This window comes from Capsicum annuum, chromosome 10, assembly GCF_002878395.1.
Source record: "Capsicum annuum cultivar UCD-10X-F1 chromosome 10, UCD10Xv1.1, whole genome shotgun sequence".
Classification (NCBI taxonomy): domain Eukaryota; kingdom Viridiplantae; phylum Streptophyta; class Magnoliopsida; order Solanales; family Solanaceae; genus Capsicum; species Capsicum annuum.
Genome location: NC_061120.1, coordinates 149,597,406 through 149,612,149, shown reverse-complemented (window position 1 = coordinate 149,612,149; position 14,744 = coordinate 149,597,406).

Genomic DNA, 14,744 nt, shown 5'->3' with positions numbered 1-14,744 from the left:
CCGATAATGTTAAAAAAAATTATCACACCTGAATTTTTGATCAACCAGATAAGATTAAATTTTGAAATTTGTACTGAAGTAGGTGAACAGTAAAAGAAAAATGACATTTTTTGACAAAAAGGTAACCTACTTCTCATTCATAAGTATCAGCTTTCTATGCTTTTTTCCTTTTACAAAAAGATTAGAAGGCATGAAGATTTCAAAAATATTTATGAAATATTAAGTATGATTTATCAGGTAAATATAAAAATAAAATATTGGGCTTATATTGAATATTAGATCAGATAACAGAATTTAAAAAAATTAAACAAAACTGTTCTCGCAGTGTGCAACTTTTCATCGTCGAATGAAACAGAATTATTCAAAAAACAAAGTGCAAAGAAGAGACTCTTGCATTCTTGAACTATAGTGGGATCGAGGAATCTAACCTTAATGTCCTTATTTGGCAGAAAGAAAATTAGGATTGGGAGGAGCAATCCGTATGTTCATGATATAGCAAAAGTTATCTTAATGTAAAAGCTTTTCCTGTGTTATAATTATCCATTGAAAAGGATGGCATTTAACTTTTGTTCTCTGAAAAGAAAAAAAAGAAGATGAATAAATAACAGGTCTTACAAATAGAAGATGAATATATCCACTAATCATATAAATACTTAACACTAATGTGTTATTTTTTCTTTCTTTTTTGCAAACACAGTTAACGGAAGAGCAAAGAAGACTCGATCAGATAACAGTTGTTCAAGTGGTAACATCCTAACTGTTGTTTTTCTATATTGAGGCCTGAATATAATTTTCTTAAATAAGGTCATTTAACTAATTTCGAAAATAATAAGATCAGTTTGTTTTCCTTGAGGTGATCATAGGCAGTAACCTAAGAAATGATAATTTCAGATATATTTATTTTTATACAATTATTCTTATAGAGTATGGAAATTGATTATTATTTGTATGAATGTAAACCTAGAGATTATTTGTTGTCCTTGTACCTTTATCTACACTTATGTAGTGACTACACTTTTACAGACATTTGTAAAGCAAGAACTATCAGAAATAATAACTTAAGGTTGGATAAAATTTTGTTCATTTTTCAAGTGTTCAGAGAGAATCTTTCTTTAATTCTAGAAAAAATTGCTACATGATTGTAATATCTCTTGGTTTAAGTTTCAATTTAAAGCAACTATTATATCTTCTTCGCAGGCGTGGATACTAGGTCATGTAAAGTCTGTGAACTGGGCTTGTTGAATTATAAAGCAAAGCATATTCTTTACCCTTCTGAAAGCAAAAGGTTCAGATGTCATTATGTTACTATTGGGTGTATGTATTTAAGGCGAATACCACTATTTATTATTCCTTTTAGATAGTATTATCCATTTATAATTCTTTTGGTACACATTGATAAGTGGAATAACAGAAGAAGAACAATAATTATAAATAAGTGGAGTGATTGATGAATTAAGTACCTCTTCATCGACAACTGTGAAAGCTTTTCGAGTACCATTTGTTGATCGTGTAAATTATTTTATTGATTAAGATCCTATCACCAGATTTTTATTATGGAGGTACGATGTGTAGCCTCACTATTTTAAGAGGAACAACTTTGATAATTGAGTCCGTTAATTCGATAATTTCAGTCATTGAGTCCGATGCTTTGGTAATTGAATCCATTGCCATAATATCCATAAAAAATAAAGTTCAAATAGCATAAATACATGATTATATAGCCAAAAGTATTATATGAGGTGAGCTAATTTTACCTGAATATGTGAATCTTGTTGGTAGATTAGTAGAATAGTAAGAGAAGAATGTTAGTAAAAAAATATTAAATAGACTCAATCAAGAATACAAATTAAATGAATTAAGAACATAAGAGAAGGTAAGTCCAGTAAATTAAGGACATAAGAATTAACGTAAGTGAAGCAACTTTTAAGTTGACATAACAATTAATATTGTGTTAAATTAATTAAGCTAGCATGACCATTAATATTGTGGTTAAATTAATTAACATAAGAAAAGAAGAATTGATGAAAGAAATTGTATCTAAAAATCTGGGAAAGAGAAAAAAGCTGAGATAAATCTGGCGATAAAAGTTGAGACATTAGGAGACAAATCAATTAGATGTTATGAACGTATTTATAGAAGCAATGATTTCTTTGTCCTAATTTAATTAGAACAGGATTTTGCTTTTTTGGTTTCATGTAATTCACGTAATTTGAATAGAATGGGACTTTGTAATGTAAGTAGAATAGGACTTTGTTGGGTTTTTTTTTGGATTCACGCGATTGACCTTAAATAGAATAGGAATAGGACTTTTTTGGTTGGAATAGCACTTTGTTGGTTTGATTATTTTTAATTCACGCGACTGACCTTAAATAGAATAGGACTAAACTTTGCAATTTCACATGATTGACCTTAAAAATAATAGGACTAAACTTTGTAATTTAAAAGGTGAAAAGACAATTTTGTCTAAAAGGAAGACTTTTAATGAAGGTCAAAAAGTTCAAACGATATTTATAAGGTCTTTCACACTTTTAATATAGTAGACACACACACACATATACTCGATAGTGATGGCCCGTGCTAGTCATTTTTGATAGCTAAATTCATATATATTATTTGTATAGAGATATTATATGATCGAAAATCTTTGGTTTAAATTATCATTGTATTATTTACATTGTCTATCTACAACCTAGACTATTTACGAAGTGCTGCAATTCATCTTCTTTGTATTGTTAGGTATCTGGCAAAAAGTACCTGCCAAAAAAGATAAATGAATTTAAATTTAATTTTAAAATATCCATTCATGTATGAAAGTTTCAACTCAATCAATAATGCTACAACTAAGAAAGGCTTAATGGGTATTTCTTACAAAGAAATTGCTTATATGTGAATTGTAAAGTGGTAAAGGAATATACTGTTTCAGCAACTATTTGTAACAACAACAATCTTTATGGTTATCTTTCTTTATGGGATGAACTAAGGTATAAGATATTCCACACAATAAAGTTGAAAGTCCTGCATCACAAGATAATGCATTCAAATAAGCTTTCCACATTTTTTTCGAATCAAACTCAAGAGAACAAGAAATTTATCCAGAAGGTTCTCTTCATAGAGTTCTCATTGTATAGATGGTTAAAGGGTGAAATCTACACCAACAAAAGCAATTTCACTGCATACTGAGAACAAACATTTTTTATTTTATAAGGAAACTAAGATCGTGGTGAGTGTAGTAATGTCACTTCTTTCTCCTTTGCACTTATTGTGGAAAGAACTTTCTTTTTTGGCCTTTTTTATTATTTCTCTATCTATTTAATGTATGTTGTTTTCTATAGTTTAGTAGTATACCAGTTCTTGCTTTATGAAGATTATCATTCTGCGCCAATATTGAAAAGTTTCATACTTTTGAGAAGACCTATACATTTTGCTCATAATCTTAGTGTATATTCTGATCCAACCTTTCTTTTCTTTTTATTATATTCTGATCATAGATTTTTGAAAATAAAAATTTGAAACACCTATACTATTTAAGATGGGGGTATCCGCTGCTACCTAACATTTGGGACTCTTCATGTATTGTATAAGAATTCTTTCTTGGAATACGGGGAACATCATATCAAAACATAACCATAATTGTACAAAACTATGTTGATAATTTGATAGCCAAATATCCATACTGGAATAGAAGCATGGGTACAGATCACTTCTTTATTACATGTCATGATGTTGGTGTCAGGGCAACTGAAGGGCACTCCTTTCTTGTAAACAATACAATTCGTGTAGTATTCTCCCCTGGATATCATATTCGATATATTTCACAAAAAGATGTTGCTCTTCCATAAGTTCTTCAGCCATTTGCCCTTCTATCCGAAGGAAATGACATTAAGAACAGGTAGCCTGTTGAATAACGATTATGCTACAGATCAAATCATTACTTTTTCATACAAATGTCTTTCTACTGGTTTATTCTTTTACTCCTTTTTTATATGTTGATACATCAACATGTCAATGTGAATAATAAAATTCGACATTTCACTAAGTGAAGGATAAAGAAAACAAAACCTCAGTGTAGTAATATGTAACACCCTAATTTGCTGAACCGGAATGCTACACGGTGCTCATGACCCTGAGGGACCACAAGCTAACCCATACTGATATCTGTACCTGTATACTGCAAATCATGATATAATAATGTGGAATACATGGAACTGTAAGGCCTTAAGATTCAACTGAATACAACATGTGGGCGAAAATACCCAAAACAACTAAATCTGGACATAAATCTGAAAGTAAATCCGAAAGCCTCTAAACTGTCTGAATAAAGAGTTGAAGGAACACGTCTCCAACTAACTCCGTTAAACTGAACTGAAGAAATAAATAAATGTATTAAATCATATTGTCCTCGAATCAATGAGGACTTACTGTGTCTCTGCGACTGGAATGCTACTGCTACTGCTGGGCTGGAGCTCGTGTCTCGGAACCTATGGTGTAACATGAAAATAAAGCACCATAGTGCAAATGCATCAGTACAACTGGAGTACTGAGTATATGAGGAAGGTAGGCTGAACATAAAGGGTTTTATGCACGAACAACACTGACTGACTAATATGAACGTGGGAGTACAAATACACATATATAGAAACTGGGACCATGAATACGTAATAGCATGACCTGTAAGCTAATACACGGTTTACTGATAACTGTCATGACTGATACTGAAACTGATAACATGGACGACTGTATCTAACAGTCCTGTATATATTAAAATCTGAAGAACGTCTTGAGTTCTTTTACTGAGACTGATACTAAAACTGTGGGAAGTAGTGTTTAACTGACATGCCCCATGTATGCTATTATGGCTAAGCTGGGGTCCAATCTCTGCCCCGACTAGAGGGGTATCAGTACCGCGCCGCTGGTAAGGACAACTGTGAGTGACCCTTATCTGGCGGGTACTCAATGAGAACGGTGGGAACCCTAAACTGACAGGTTAATCCACCTTATCAACCCTGAGATGACGGGTTAAGATGTCTCAACCTACGCTGGCTATGTATAACATGGACGACTGTATCTAACAGTCCTGTATATATTAAAATCTGAAGAACGTCTTGAGTTCTTTTACTGAGACTGATACTAAAACTGTGGGAAGTAGTGTTTAACTGACATGCCCCATGTATGCTATTATGGCTAAGCTGGGGTCCAATCTCTGCCCCGACTAGAGGGGTATCAGTACCGCGCCGCTGGTAAGGACAACTGTGAGTGACCCTTATCTGGCGGGTACTCAATGAGAACGGTGGGAACCCTAAACTGACAGGTTAAGCCACCTTATCAACCCTGAGATGACGGGTTAAGATGTCTCAACCTACGCTGGCTATGTAGTTCTGGAATACAAGGATTGCTACTAAGAATCACACCCTGAACTGGCAGGTGAGTTTCCATCCTTGGGTTCACTCGGTGCTAACCTCTACTCCCATCTGGAGGGATTGGACATGAATAACTGACTGTGCATGACTTGATCTTACTGAATTTCGTTGACTGGTGGAATGTTACTGATATCTGACAATTGACTAAGATCATGAGGTTTTCTTGAGTCACATGACTGACTGAAGTCTATGGAATCATAGCTTGAGTTCGGATATCGTGAAAAATGATATGGATCTAGGCACACAGCTATAGTTTTCGGGTACAAGTACCCCAGGACTCGATGGAAGGAAACTACATGACTGACTTAATCATAAGAGTAGATTCCATAATTTATAATATCATAAGTAGAGATCTCTTACTAAGCATGGTTATCAACAATGTATTGCATGGAAAAGATTTCATATCACATGGAAGTACTTGCATAATCTTAATATCATGTTCGTTGCATAATCATATTGGCAACACATACTAATAGCATAGAAGTTCATGTGGATTGCATGGTTATCATACATCTTGTTCATAAGTTGGATTTGCAAGTAAACATAGCAACATAGCATAATCTCATAAGAATAGTTCATGAGTATTCCAACAACATTTACAAGGCACATTAATAACATAGAAGTCATTGGAACGTAAGGGCACATCATGAATCCTTCACTTAGTCACAATTTAGCTATATTGCATGATTTCTAGTTTCTTAGGTATTTTATCAAACACCTTACATGCACATCTTAAGCATAGGTGAAATCATCAAATTATACATCATGAACAACCAAATTTACATGTTTCCAATTCATATGATATCATGAATTCACAAAAACATATAAAGATTCCATCTTGGGAATCACCCAATATCAACAACATGATCATCAACACCGAACAATATAGAAATCATACTTTATAATGAAAAAAAGAAAAACAATCAAGCATCAACATGGGTATGATCATATCACCAAAATCAACCAAGCTTTGGTATTTTAAAGATTGATTCTTGAACTCTATGAACGAATTGAATCCATAGATGAACACTACGCATACCTTAGAAGGAAGATTCTTAATGATTAATGGAGGAATTTCCTTAAAATCGGATCTTCAAGCTTAATTATGCAACCCTAGTTGTTTTTCTCCTTTAGTTCTCTTGGATGATGGGCTTTGAGATGAAAATAGGGTTGTAATATGTTTAGAGGCTATATATTTCGTAGGGTTAAGTTTAGGGACATGTAAGGAGTATTTAAAGACTTAATTACCTTTAAAATAACTCAAGACGGAGTGTTTTTGACACCTGGAATTTACTTAGGCGGTGCCCAAGTGATCGCCTATGCCTGGGTTGGGCGGCGCCTAACCAATCGCCTATGCCTGGGTTAGGCGGCGCCTAACTAATCACCTATGCTTACTGTCTCTCACGAAAATGGGCATAACTTTTCGCTCCGGTATTGGATTAAGGCGAATTTGGTATCATTGGAAAGCTAATTTGGTTCTCTACAATTTGGTGGGTATAATCAGCCAAAATACCACTTAACATCGAGTTATACTCGTTCAAAGATGACCCTTGCAAAATCGAACGTTAAAACTTGATGGATTCAAAAACTCTTAGCTTGCATTACCTTAAGTGACTCATATGAACATGCTTAATGCATCATAAGCTATACTATCACTAGGATATTCATTATAAGTCATGTACTCAAGTATGAATCACAGGATAGGAGATTTCATACGTAGGAATACTTATTCACTTCCTAGCTTAGAAACATGCGGGGTATTACATAATAATTTATATGGTTGAGACTACAGTTCTATAGCATTTGCATATTCTTCCTCTCATTACTTTAAAATGTCAACAAATATTTTCCTCCCTAGACTCCACCTTTATGAAAATACACTGGTATGTTGTTGTTGTTGTTATTATTGCTATCAACTAATATATACATATTTGTGGAGAAAAAACTGTATAATTTTTGCATTGGTGTTTTGATATCACAAGATACTATAAAATGAACAAAATTCACCTATCAAACAACTTTATTTCCATAGTTATAGTAAACAAAACCTCATATTTCATATCCAGAAAATTTTCCATAGTCGCAGACTATGTTGCCAGACTTTTCAAAAATGTCAATGGGTGTGTGTTGGATTTGCCAAAGCTAGTGTATTTTTGAAGAATCTGACAGGGGTGCGAAATCAAAAGTGAAGATTCCATGCAACTTAAGTCACTGATATTTACCACAAATTCAAGATTAATGTTTTCCTCCTCAGATAAGAAAATCCACTCATATAAGGCTTAAACCTACATTAAAACTATCTACTTTTTCCTTTCTACCAACCCTAAGATCTTAAGATTTTTTACAACCTCAGTTGCCCCTATAAAATTAATTTATCTTTAGATCACAAAGTTTTCATCAAAATTTTCCAAATTTAATATTCATAAACGACTTTTGTAACGCCCTGAGAGTACACCCTGGATGCCATACGGTGCTTGGAGCCACAAGTGATCCCAATCTAACCCATGAACTGACATATTATTAAGCAACTGAATTAAAATAAAATAAATAACAAGCTCTGCTATGAGGAAATATAATCATGGCGTAATCTGAATAAGTACATTACTGATAGAGTTTATAATCTGATAAAACTGAAGGAAGAAACTGAAATTTACATGACTGACTTTGACTGACATCTATGAAGCCTCTACTATACTGACTATAGATAGAAGGGACATGCCTCCAACTACCACTAATCAATATATATGAAAATAAATTAACTCTACATGAAATAAAACTTTCTGGAGTTTCTAAAACAAGAGAACTCATCACCTGCTGGATGAAAACTGCAACTGTCTGATCATAGTGTGTGGGATACAAATGGTACCTATATTATGAAACAATGTAGCCATACAGATGTATATGTGGATCAGTACCTCTGGAATGTACTGAGTATGCAGGGGTGAATGAAATAAGTAAAACTGATTTCATATGTAATCTTAAAACATGTATGCTAAGTGTAAGTAGATTCACCAATAGAATGGAATAACTTGAAAGATGAAAACATCTTAAAGCATGAGTGACAAACATACACTGATAAGATGGTGAATCTCTATGCTTAGTTTCTGTAAAAAATAGTTTCTGTAAAAATTACTTTAATGATATAAGTAGAACTAAAGTTAGGATATGGTAAAATATGAACACTGTATGAATACTGAGTCTGAAACTACATGATGAAAACTAATAAAGTCAGGGATCTGAATATACAATTATACTGAGCACGAATACCTAAACATACAAAACTAAACATAGTCATATACTAAACTTATATGATTAACTGAATGACTGCTAGTTGAATACTGGTCATGTGAGACTGAACTGTACTTAGTCTTAATAACAAGACTGAAACTAAAGAGTACTATGCATATGAGATAAGAACTAACTGATCAACATGAGATGACCGAACATGAATGCATAAAACTATATTATTTGAGAATGCAAGACCATACGTATAACATGATTCTGGAATAGTCTGTAAACTAAAATACTGATAACTGAATAACTCATAACTGTATGCTATGGTAAAGCAAACCTAAAACTGAATTGAGTTCTAAACTGAATACTGAATTGAGACTGAAATTGAGACTATAGGAGGTATCATCTAACTGATATGTCCCAATCTTATCCAATCAGGGTCCAACCTATAACTCCACTTAAAAGGGTGTTAGTACTATGCCATGGGTACTAACGCTGGTTGTGTGGATCCACTAAACTAGTGTCTCGAAGGACTAAGGAGTAACCCTATATTGGCAGAAAACTCATGAGATATATGTCAACCCTAACCTGGCAGAAAGACATCTTAAACCTATGCTGGCTACGTAGTTCTGTAACTCAGGGATTACTACTTAGGGTCAAACCTTAAACTGGCAGGAATGCCCCCATCCTTGGGTTTACTCAATGCTAAATCCTACTCCCAACTGAATGAAACTGAAATACTAAATGGTGCATGTACTGTTAGCTGATAACTGATAAGCTCAGTTCATGGTATTTTGAAAATAGTAGTACATACGAATTTTGAGGAAATTATTAACGTATAAACTGATACTGGGACTAAAACTGGACTGAGCTAACTTAATCTGACTCACAACTGACCATATTACTGACTGAATGATATTTCTTATGGTATAACTGAAATCATTCTGTAGATACTGGAAACTAGGCAAACAGCTAAATTTCGGGCATTCATAACCTCCAGGACTCGATAGCAATAATAATAAGAACACATGAGAGCATTTGAGACCAAAATAAGTAAGCATTAGTTAAAGAAATCCATCACTTAGGCATTTCATCAAACACATGGAGATTAATACTTTAACATGGGGTAATTCACCAAACACATGGGGATCATAAACTTGGACATAGGGATATCTTAAACATGGGAGCATAGCATGATTATGTAACTAAAATCGTGAATTTAGGAATTCACATGAAATTTGCTTGAAATAGGACATGGGTGTTTAATCATACATGTAAAGATCTAAGCTTGAACCTAAGAATGTCATAAACATGGGTGAACGATAGAGTTACATGGCAAAATTCATAACTTGGGGATTCATCTTGAAATTGATTGAACATGATATAGGAATTTCATTAAACATGTGGAAAACATAAATTTAAAACATGGGAATGTTGCTAAAAATCATGAATTTAGGATCTATCATTAAATTAACTTTAATAAAGCATGGGAAACTCAAATTCATAGCCTGAGGAATTCAAAATCTTGCATGGAATCACGCATGGGCTGAAATTGATTAAAATCACCATGAAAATATGCAATTCAATCTTTCTTGAACATTTAAAATAACATAATGATGAAAAATTCATTCTTTAATTGAAATGAAAGGGTTTTGGGCTCCATGGGTGAAAAGGGACCCATTAACGAACTCCTGCATACCTTAATAGATGATTTGAAATTGAAAGGTTGACTTGGAAGCCTTGGGAATGTTATTGAAGGTTTTTTCTTGAACTTTTTGGATTAGGAACCTTAATTTCTTGGTTGTATTGAAAAAACTTTGATGAAGTTCTTGGTGTTCTTGAGGAGGCTAGGGTTTTCTTGGAGAGAGAAAGATGAGAAATCATGTATGTAATGCTTTTGGGGGCTGAAAGTAAATGTTATAGGCGGATTTGGGTGAGGCAAAGTGACCATAGTGCCCCTAGACCCTTTAGGAACTGAAAGAGCATGTAAAACAGTTCAGTGAAGCGGTTTCCATTGTGTCGCATCTTTAATCGCGTCGATGACCGACGCGTCACGTTCCAATCGCATCGGCTTACTGCCTCTCATGAAAAATGCCATAACTTTTCACTCAGGTATCGGATTAAGGCAAAATTGGTATCGTTGGAAATATAATTCAATTATCTACAATGTGGTGGGTCTTGAGCTGCAAAATTCTACGTATATAAAAAGTTATACACATTCAAAGTAGACCTTTGTAGAATTGAATACCAAACTTTAGACGAATCAAAGGCTCTAAGTTCAACTTTGTTCTAAGTGATTCTTATGAACATTTTTCACCTCGAAAGTACATCAAACATGAGGATAAAGATCATAAAACTTTTATTTACATAGGAATTATTGGGATCATAGCTTATACACGTGGGAACAACGGTTCAAAGACTAGCTTGACAATCGGGATATTATATTATCTCCCCCTTAGGAACATTTATCCTCGAATGAGACTGGTTAGACTAAGAGTACTGTACGAAGGTAACTGAGATCATATTCTAAACATGCATGACTTGGAACATAATTGCATAACTGATTCTAAGATAAGATACATAAACCAAACTGATTTTCGTGAATACATGCACTGACATGAGAATGGTTGTATGGCTGAGATATAAACAAAAGAGTCAACTTATGAGTAACTATTACTTCAAGCTATTTGATTTCGTGAAGAAAAATTGCGAGGTTTAGGACATGAATACTTAGGGTATTACAACATCCCCCTTGGGATTGTTTATTCCCCGAATGACGGTGACTTGGCTGAAATACTAAGGAAAGACTAGGATGATGCACAGGACACTTATGAATTGAATCATGACTGAATATCTAAATCTAAAACATAATGCATGGATTAAACTGAATTTGTAACTTTCATGGACGTGACTGAATTATTCCATGAAATAGTTAACTATAGGAACTTTTCTGTGTGACTGCTAAACTGAATTATTGGCTAAACGGACTGAATTATAATGAAAGCTTATACTCAACTATACATTCCACTTCAAAACTGCACTTCACTTGAGGCTTCTAAAAATATTCACATGGGCACTAACAACTCTATCTACAAAAGTTTGAGCTGAACTAGATTCTCTCACTAAGATCAAGCCTACTCGAATCCACAAGTTCACACATAGAACTGTAATACTAGCCTGAACCATGACTTCAATACACCATTCGTTTTCACAACTTCTCATTTTAAGAATAATAATCATCCCCACTTCAACAACTAACTTCAACCTCTTACCACGAATTAACTAATGCACAATGAATTCATCCACTATACACCAACATGACATTTAAGCCTATCATTATAACCACACATGAACTTCTAGGTAAACAACCACCACAATATCTTTTCGACATTCTCTAAACCTCTATCAATAACAAATTTCATGTACTAGCCCAAAAACACACACATAGAATTTCAACTAATCATGACATAAGGAGAGGTCACTGAAAGTTAGAAAATGAGGAACTGAAACATGAAAGGAGAACTTTGACACTTAACTGAGGCTTGAGGAATAGAGTATCAAAAGTATAAATTCATCAAAAAGAGCTAAACTGAGGATATACATGACATAATATTAATTTCGCTGATCATTAGGAGCATAGCATGAGCACTAGAACTGAACATATTGTAAAACATGAGTACCTGAGTCATGAGCTGCATGACCTGAGTTTGGAGTTCATGATGTCATGAAATATGATTTTTACTGCTGAGTGAACTGAAACTCCTCATACTAGTAACTGGAAACATACATGATTTTTTTATAAAGTACATGAATATGAGATGTGATCATAGGGATAACATGTAAGGCATTAGTAGATGTCATGATGACTGAAAAACTTTACACTAAGATAAGAATGGGTTGGGAATCATCCTTCCTTATTGCTTTTCTACATATACTGGCACTACTACTAGAATTTGAGAGCCTGACTTGGTCACTTATTCTATCATTTCCACCTTAGACTAAAGCTACCATCTTAAGTCTATGGACCCCTTTAATAACTCTAGACTGAACTGCAATCACTTTACTCTTAGTTCTCACCATCTAGAGCTTCAACTCTTTTTTCTATTAGCTCAACTTTCAAAGATTCAAATTTATATTCTAACACTTAACATGGATATCCCCAAACCTTCAATGAACCATACTAACTTCCTTCATAGCCTACTAACATCACATCTAAACCATAAGAATTACCACCACACCTGAATATCAATAAAATATACTTTCGACCCAACAAACTTAAATTCTTGCATACACTGTTTTCAAGCCTACTGATTCACCTTTCATACAACTAGCTCCATGAATACAAAATCTGCTCAATCCAGATAACACTATCCCAAATCTACAACTGCTAAACTTCTGGGTTCATAATTCTAACTCTAGGTCATATGCTGTAATAGGATTTTGGGGAGGGATCTGAAAGCACATCTAACTTCGGTTAAGTGCATGATTTTTTTCATGAATAAGAATAAAAACTTTCAAAGATTAGAACATAGGGGTACTGATGGGATATTGTTTAGCCTGCGTGTAACCCCGTAACTATCTGTAGGAATTGTCTGAGAAAACTCTGTCTGTAGGAATTTAAGCTTGGCTAATCTGTTACCTCAAAATCAAGGTAGAGTTTGAATGAATGAGAATGGAGCATGATGAAAATCTATGTAAGTTTTTTAAAGAAATTTTTTATAGCATGATCTAAGATATGAAAGAAAGGAAATATTTCCTAAATGCTCTGTAGCCTCTTGAAGAAAAGTGCAGGCGTCTCCGTACCTTTCTATAAGATTCTACTAGACATGACTTCATAGACACCCTAGGACACTTAAACTCTGTGCTTTGATACCAAGTTTGTAATGCCTCGTGAGTACACCCTGGATGCCACACGGTTCTTGAAACCGCAAGTGCTCCCAAGCTAACCCATGAACTCGCATACTGTTAAGTAATTTAATTATAATAAAATAAAATAACAAGTTCTGCTATGTGAAAACATAATCATGGCATAATCTGAATAAGTATATTACTGATAAAGTTTACAATCTGATAAAACTAAAGGAAAAAACTAAAATTTACATGACTGACTCTACTGACATCTATGATGCCTCTACTATACTGACTATAAATAGTTGGGACATGCCTCCAACTACCACTAATAAATACATATGAAAATAAATTCTAAAGCTATCTGGAGTTCCCGAAACAAGAGAACTCATTACCTGCTGGCTAGAAACCATAATTGATGTACTTATCCTATCATTTATTATTTCTAAATCTTCTTCTATATCTATATTTTTTTTTAACTATAGTCATTATTATCAATTATTTTTACAAATTGTTCAAAAGGACTTTCTATTTGTATTTTATTAATTTTATTTTTTCCTGTTATTTTATGTTTTGTTGTTAGTACATATAGATTTTACATCTTGCTGTAAATATTTTACTTCCTGAGGTTAGTTCTATTCTTGATATTTTTCAATATAATACTAATGATTTATCTATATTTTTATCTGTTATTGCTACTGAATAATTCTTACTTATTATAAATTTAAATTTTTGGTATATTAAATTTCCTTTCACAGCGGTTATTATACTTTTTTCTATAGGTTTTACAATTCTATCATCTACTAAATATAATTCTATTGGTGTATCTATTCCTTCTCAGAAACATGCTTTTATTAATATCTCTGTTCCTCCAAGGAGTACATATTTTATTGGGTCTTTACTTTTATATCGTTTATTTCTTTATTAATTATTCTTTTTGTTACTAGTGGTATGCTAGCTCTTCCTTTTGCATATCTACAATCTATTACATGTTCCTTTTGACTTACTACGTAGTATTCTTTCTTTTTTCTACTAAAAATATTTTTTATTGTTGGTATTTTAAATATTTTTTCTACACTTAAGTCTAACTCTTTTTCTTTTATTTCGTCAAATATATTACTATCAAATATTATTTTTTGATCTGTTCCTTCTTCATTTAAATATTCTTTCTTTGTTATTATTTTTATATCTTCTTTGGTTATTTGGTTCATTTTTATATCTTCTTCAGTTATTTGATTCATCTAA